Consider the following 7,548-nt stretch of genomic DNA (forward strand, 5'->3'; position numbering starts at 1 on the left):
ACTTCAGTCGTGTCCAACTCTGTCCTACCAGGCTCCCCTGTCCCTGGGATTCTCCAGGCAAGAACACTGGAGTGGGTTGCCATTTCCTTCTCCAATGCATGAAAGTGAAGAGTGAAAGTGAAGTTGCTCAGTCGTGTCCGACTCTTCACGACCCCATGGACTGCAGCCCACCAGGCTCCTCCATCCATGGGATTTTCCAGGCAAGAGTACTGGAGTGGAGTGCCATTGCCTTCTCCAATCATTAGTCATTAGGGAAATGCAAATCGAAACTACATTGAGATACTGCTACTGCTACTTCACACTTGCCAGAACAACTATAATCAAAAAACAAACAAGAAAGTTTTGACAAAGTTGTGGGAAATCTGGAAGCCTCATACATTGTAGAATTGTGCAGTCACATTGTAAAACTGGTTGGCAGTTCATTACTGTATGACCTAGGAATCTTATTCCTAGGTATATACCCAAGAGAAGTGAAAATAGAAGTCTACACAAAAACCTATACACAAATGTTCACCATGTATATAATGTAAAAAATAATACCATCTTGATACATCATAATAGTCAAAAGTGGAAGTAATCTAAGTATCCATCAACTTATGAATACTAGATAAGTAAAATAGCATAGGTACATCTATACAATGGAACATTATTCTGAAAGTAAAAAGGAATGAGGTACTGAGACATGCTGTAACATGGATGAGCCCTGAAAATTATTCTAAGTGAAAGAACCCAGTCACAAAAATACCACATATTATATGGCTCCATTCATATGAAATGTCAAATAGATAAATCTATAGAGACAAAAAATAGGTTAAATGAATGCCTACAGCTGGGAGGGTCTGGGGTAGGAGTCCAGAATGCGTGTTTTTTCTCACACCATCACGCAATTTTCCAGTTTTCAGTAGATACTGATAGTAGTAGTAGTGTTAGTAGCTCAGTTGTGTCCAACCCTTTGTGACCCCATGGACTGTAGCCCACCAGGCTCCTCTGTCCATGGGATCCTCCAGGCAAGAATACTGGAGTGGGTTGCCATTCTCTTCTCCAGAGGATCTTCCCAACCCTGCAATTGAACCTGGGTCTTCTGTGTTGCAAGCAGATTCTTTACCATTTGAGCTACAGGGAAGATCTGGATACTGACAGGGTATCCTACAAATTTAACTCAATTCTGACACTATCTACCTTGAGAGAGTGTCAGATCCCACAGGGTTAAGGGCTCAGTCCCACAAGACTGTTCCCACCCCACTTCAGATACCCATCACAAATCCAGATTGCTACTTGTGCTTCTAACCACTGACTATAAGTTGAAGGTTCCCACAACCCCCTCCTCAGGTTCAATTCATTTGCTTGAGGGACTCACAGAACTAAGAAAATCAGTTCACTTACTAGATTACTGGTTTATTGTAAAAAGGATGTAACTCTGGAATGGACAGATTGGAAGAGATGCTAAGTGCCAGGTATGTGGAAAGATGCATGGAGCTTCCATGCTCTCAGACACACCCATCTCCCCACATCAACCCAGAAGTTCTCTAAAACCTGACCTTTCAGGGTTTTATGGAGACTTCATTACATAGATATAACTAATTAAATCATTGATTCTTAGTGATTGAACTCCATCTTCCAGCTCCCATCCCTTCCCCAGAGGTCAGGGAGTGGGGCTGAAAGTCCCAACTCCTTAACCATGGTTGGTTTCTTGGCAACCAGCCCCCACCTTTAGGTTACTTAGGGGTTTTCCAAAAGTGGTGGCTCAGATGGTAAAGAATCTGCCTGCAACACAAGAGACCTGGGTTTGATTCCTGGGTGAGGACAATCACCTGGAGAAGGGAATTGCTACCCACTCCAGTATTCTTCTCTGGAATATTCCATGGACAGAGGAGCCTGGCAGGCTACAGTCCAAGGGGTTGCAAAAGCATTGGACACGACTAAGCAACTAACACGCTTCCAAAAGTCACCTCACTAACATAAACTCAGGTATGGTTGAAAGGGGCTCCTTATGAATGGCAAAAGGCATTCCTATTGCTCAGAAAATTCCAAGGAGGTTGGGAGCTTTGTGCCAGGATCCAGGGACAAAGATCAAATATATTTCCGATTATACAAGGGGATGATGGCTAAAGGGTACAAGGTCTGTTTTGGGAGGTGATGAAAATGTTCTAAAATGTATTGTGATGGTGACTGCACAGCTGTGTAATTATACTAAAAATCATTGAATTATACATTTAAAAAACAACAAAAAGAAATGAATTACTGATATACAGAATAATCTGAATAAATCTCCAGTGAAAGAATATAAATCCAAGAAGTTGCATCCTATATAATTCTATTTATATAAAATGGGTTCGCAAAGAGTCGGACACGACTGAGTGATTGAACTGAACTGAACTGAACATCCTTGAAATGACAAAATTATAGCAATGGGGAGCAGACTAGTGATTGATAAGAGTTAAGGAGGAGTCAGGGGTGGGAGGAAAGCCGGTATACTGTAAAAAAGCAACATAACTGATACTTGTGGTGATGGAAGTTTTCAGTACCTTGACTATATCAATATCATTATCCTGGTTGTAACACTGTATTAGAGTTTTGCAAGATATAACCATTAGGGTAAACTGGGTAAAGGACACACTGAATCTTTGTATTACTTCTTGAAACTGTATGTGAATCTATAGTTATCTTAAAATTCAAAGTTTAATATAAAAAATGTAAAATGGCATAAGGGATATAAAAGCACTGTCTTAGTTCATTCAGCCTGCAAAACAAAAGATCACAGACAAGGTGGCTTATTAAGAACTGAAACCTATTTCTGGCTATGCTGGAAGCTGGTAGTCCAAGATCAAGGTGCCCTCACGGTTAGGTGAGAGCCCTCTTCCTGGTTCAGGGTCAGCACCTTATCACTGTGTCCTCACATTGTGGAGTAGGGCAAGGGAGCTCCCTGGGGTGTCTTTTATAAGGGTACTAATCCCATTCATAAGGGCTCCACCCTTATGACCTAATCACCTCCCAAAGGCCCCACCTCCAAATACCATCATATTGGGGATTAGGATTTCAACATATGAATTTGAGGGGACACAAGCATTCAGACCATAACAAGCACTCTGTAAATTCTAAAGTTAAAAAAATATTATCATTATTCTCATTATACCTCTTTTACAAGAATGAATAACATGGACTAGCATGACTTTTTTCATTCACTAATTCAAAAACACTTATTGAGCCCACTATATTCAAGGAATAGGTTAGATGCTGTAGGACACACAATACCATGAATTTATGGTAAAATCACAACTGTTGCCATGTTGCAAATTTTGAGTGAGCCTGGGTCTTTTTTCATGAAATGTCAACCAGTTGAAATATAAACATACTTGTGTGTGGGGGTGGTATACTTTTATTTTACTGATAATCACTAATAGCTCTAATCAAGACAAAGTGTTCTTGAGAGTTCTCTGGCTTTCTAGAGGTTGGAATTCGGCACTTTCACTGCTGTGGCCTGGATTTAATCTCTGTTCAGGGAACTGAGATCCTATGCTGTGAGCCATGTGGTGCAACCCACCACCCCCCAAAAAAGATCAAGAGTTCTTAACTTATTATCTTTCACAACTCTTCTACCTAACTACACACTTGATTTCTCCACTTAGATATCTTGCTCCCAAACCTCAAAAGTACTAAACTGAACTTTTGGTCTCACTCGCCAAATCTGTCTCTCCATCACTAGTCTTCTGCATCTTAATAATCTACTGTGCTTGTTCAATCCAGTAAGGTAGGCATAATCTTCCTCTTACCTTCACCTCCCACATGTCTCTGGTGAACCCACCAATGACTCCATCTCCACAGTTACCATGATATTCCAAGCCATTATCCTCTCTCCCTATACTACACCACAGCTTCCTGACAGGTCTCTCTGCTTCTACTGGTGCCCCACTCATCCATTCTCCACACCCCAGCTAAAGTGATGTTATCAAAATTTAAATTATGTCACTCTCCTACATAACCCGTCTATTTGTGACCCCTTTTATGTAGAGTAACATCCAAATTGCACCATAGCCTACAGTACCTGGAGACCCTGCCTGCCTCGCCATCTGCTGTCATATTTCCCTTTTTTTTCACCACCATTCAGTCACACCCTGGCCTTTCAGTTGCTAGAATATATAACAAGCTCTCCCCAATCCAGAGGTGCTGGGTATACACTGTTTCCTTTGCCCAAACACTCATCCTCAGGTTCCGCCAGGGCTGGCCCCCTCTCCTCCTTTAGGTCTCAGCTGTGCCATAATTTCACATAAACGGGAAATGGGGCAGCAATCTGGTTAGAGCTATGAAAGAGGAGTACCTAGGGGACTTGTCTCAAGGCTGCATTTGCATAGCAAACACACTGTCTTTACTCAGATTAAGTATAAATCAATAAAAAATGTCAATGTTTTCTTAAAATGCTTTTATTCATACTTTATGTAAGATTAAGAGAGCATCATCTGCCCATAAAAATATATTTTGAATTGCTTTGGGGGAATGACCAAGCAGTTCCAACTAGTTGAAGAAGTAGACAGGACTAAAGAGTTTTTTTCATTTTATCTTGAAAGGGATGAGGGTCTGTTTGCATTGTTTAAGTAGCGCAATGACATGGTCCAACTTATGTGACTAGATGAGGAGAGACTAACAACCGAAAAGCCAGTAAAACATAATTGTGCTGTGCTGTGCTTAGTCTCTCAGTCGTGTCCAGCTCTTTGTGACCCTATGGACTGTAGCCCGCCAGGCTCCTCTGTCCATGGAGAGTCTCCAGGCAAGAATACTGGAGTGGGTTGCCATGCCCTCCTCCAGGGCATCTTCCCAACCCAGGGATTGAACCCAGGTCTCTGGCATTGCAGGAGGTTTCATTACCATCTGAGCCACCAAAAAGAATAATTATTAGAGTTAATATTTATCAAGCATTTTAATGTGACAGGTACTATTCTAAGGGCTTGCCATTTATTCCAGTGCTTTATGTATATTAATTCACTTAGTCCTCACAACTATCCAATTATTAGAATTCTCACTTTAAAGATGAGGAAACAAAGGCTTAGAGAGACGACTTACTCAAGAATTACAAAACTAGCAAGCAGCAGAGACAAGATTCAAACACAGAATCTAGTTCAAAACCCACGCTCTTCATCAGCATGATTTAAGCTCCCCTTTTCTACAATAGACTACAGCAATACCACAGGCTTGAAATTGCAAGGGTCTGACACAATGGCAATGTCTAGATTTCCAATGGCAGAAAGGTGGTAAGCTGCATGAGAGAGATTCAGGAGGTAGAACTGGCAATGTGAGGGAATCACTGTAAATCATCAGGGAGAGAGGAGTGTAAGGTGACTCATATTTCTGACTTGCCTAACTGGATAGTTGATGGTGCCAGTCATAGAGATGGGAAATACAAAATTCTGATAGAAAAGAGAGAAATCACCAAATACTTCACAGTTGATGTGCCTGAGGAACAAAAATAATTGCCAGATTGCAATCTAAGATACTAGTCTGGAGTTCAAGAAAGACATCTGGGCTAGAAATGTAGATTTTTGGAGTCCTGATACAAGTGCTGATACAAGTCCTGATATGAAGCATCACTACGAACAAAGCTAGTGGAGGTGATGGAATTCCAGTTGAGCTATTTCAAATTCTAAAAGATGATGTTGTGAAAGTGCTATACTCAATATGCCAGCAAATTTGGAAAACTCAGCAGTGGCCACAGGACTGCCAATCCAAAAGAAAAACAATGCCAAAGAAAGTTCAAACTACTACACAACACAACTGCACTCATCTCACACATTAGCAAAGTAATGCTCAAAATTCTCCAAGCTAGGCTTCAACAATACGCAAACTGAGAACTTACAGATGTTCAAGCTGGATTTAGAAAAGGCAGAGGAATCAGAGATCAAATTCCCAACATCTGCTGGATCATAGGAAAAAGCAAGAGAATTCCAGAAAAACATCTTCTGCTTCATTGACTACACTAAAGCCTTTGTGTGGATCACAACAAACTGTGGAAAATACTTAAAGAGATGGGAATACCAGACCACCTTACCTGAGATGCAGGAGATCAAGAAGCAACAGTTCGAACTGGACATGGAACAATGGACTAGTTCCAAATTGGGAAAGGAGTACGTCAAGGCTGTATATTGTCATCTTGCTTATTTAACCTAAATGCAGAGTACATCATGCGAAATGCCAGACTGGATGAAGCACAAGCTGAAATCAAGATTGCAGGGAGAAATATCAATAATCTCATACATGTAGATGATAACTACCATTATGGCAGAAAACAAAGAACTAAAGAGCCTCTTGACGAAAGTGAAAGGGGAGAGTGAAATAGCCAGTTTAAAACTCAACATTCAAAAAATTAAGATCATGGCATCTGGTCCCATCACTTCATGGCAAATAGATAGGAAATAATGGAAACGGTGACAGACTTTATTTTCTTGGGCTCCAAAATCACCGCAGATGGTGACTACAGCCATAAAATTAAAAGATGCTTGTTCCTTGGAAGAAGTGAAAGTCACAGTCGTGTCCATCTCTGTGACCCCATGGACTGTAGTCCATGGAATTCTCCAGGCCAGAATACTGGAGTAGGTACTCTTTCCCTTTTCCAGGTCCATGGAAGAAAGTGCTATGACAAACCTAGACAGCATATTAAAAAGCAGAAACATTACTTTACTGACAAAGGTCTGTCTAGTCAAAGCTATTGTTTTTCCCAGTAGTCATGTATGGATGTGAGAGTTGGACCATAAAGAAAGCTGCGTGCCAAAGAATTGATGCTTTTGAATTGTGGTGTTGGAGAAGACTCTTGAGAGTCCCTTGGACAGCAAGGAGATCAAACCAGTCAATCCCGAAGGAAATCAGTCCTGAGCATTCACTGAAGCACTGATGCTGAAGCCGAAACTCCAATACTTTGACCACCTGATGTAAAGAAGGAACTCACCGGAAAAGACCCTGATGCTGGGAAAGACTGAAGGCAGGAAGAGAAGGGGACAACAGAGGATGAGATGGTTGGATGGCATCACCGACCTGATGGACATGGCTTTGAGCAAGCTCCGGGAGTTGGTGATGGACAAGGAAGCCTGTCCTGCTGCAGTCCATGGGGTCACAAAGAGTCAGACATGACAGAGGGACTGAACTGATACAAGCGTTAAAGGCTTAAGAAGAGCACATGGTATAAACAAAGAGCACTGAGTACAGAACCTAAGGAACATCATCGTTTAGGGAGTTCGTACATAAAAGGTATCCAGCAGAGAAGACGTTGGGAAATGGTCATAAAGCTAAGATACCAGGAGAGTGGAGTCATGGGAGCCCAGGATGGAGTTGCAACCATGACAAAACTGTCTTTAACCCCAGTAGAAAGTAGGTTGTATAAGGCCATGGAACATGTTTGTTTTATTCACCAGTGTATCGCCAGTGCCAAGGGGCCTGGCATACAGTAGTTACTCAAAAACATTCTCTGAATATACCTAAGAACACAAACCAACAGTATCTAATACCACAGACTTCTGGGAAGACAAACACCGAGAAGTGTCCCTTTTATCTAGTAACAAGATGATC

At 41.5% G+C, this 7,548-nt stretch overlaps 1 long non-coding RNA gene across 1 annotated transcript in view; it reads right to left on the reverse strand.

Annotated features, from left to right (window-relative positions):
• The window catches only part of LOC138931189 (uncharacterized), a 67,777-nt gene that overhangs the window by 45,119 nt on the left and 15,110 nt on the right, over window positions 1-7,548 (reverse strand). The gene's annotated exons all lie outside the window — the stretch shown is intronic.

Source organism: Ovis canadensis, chromosome X (assembly GCF_042477335.2).
Source record: "Ovis canadensis isolate MfBH-ARS-UI-01 breed Bighorn chromosome X, ARS-UI_OviCan_v2, whole genome shotgun sequence".
Taxonomy (NCBI): domain Eukaryota; kingdom Metazoa; phylum Chordata; class Mammalia; order Artiodactyla; family Bovidae; genus Ovis; species Ovis canadensis.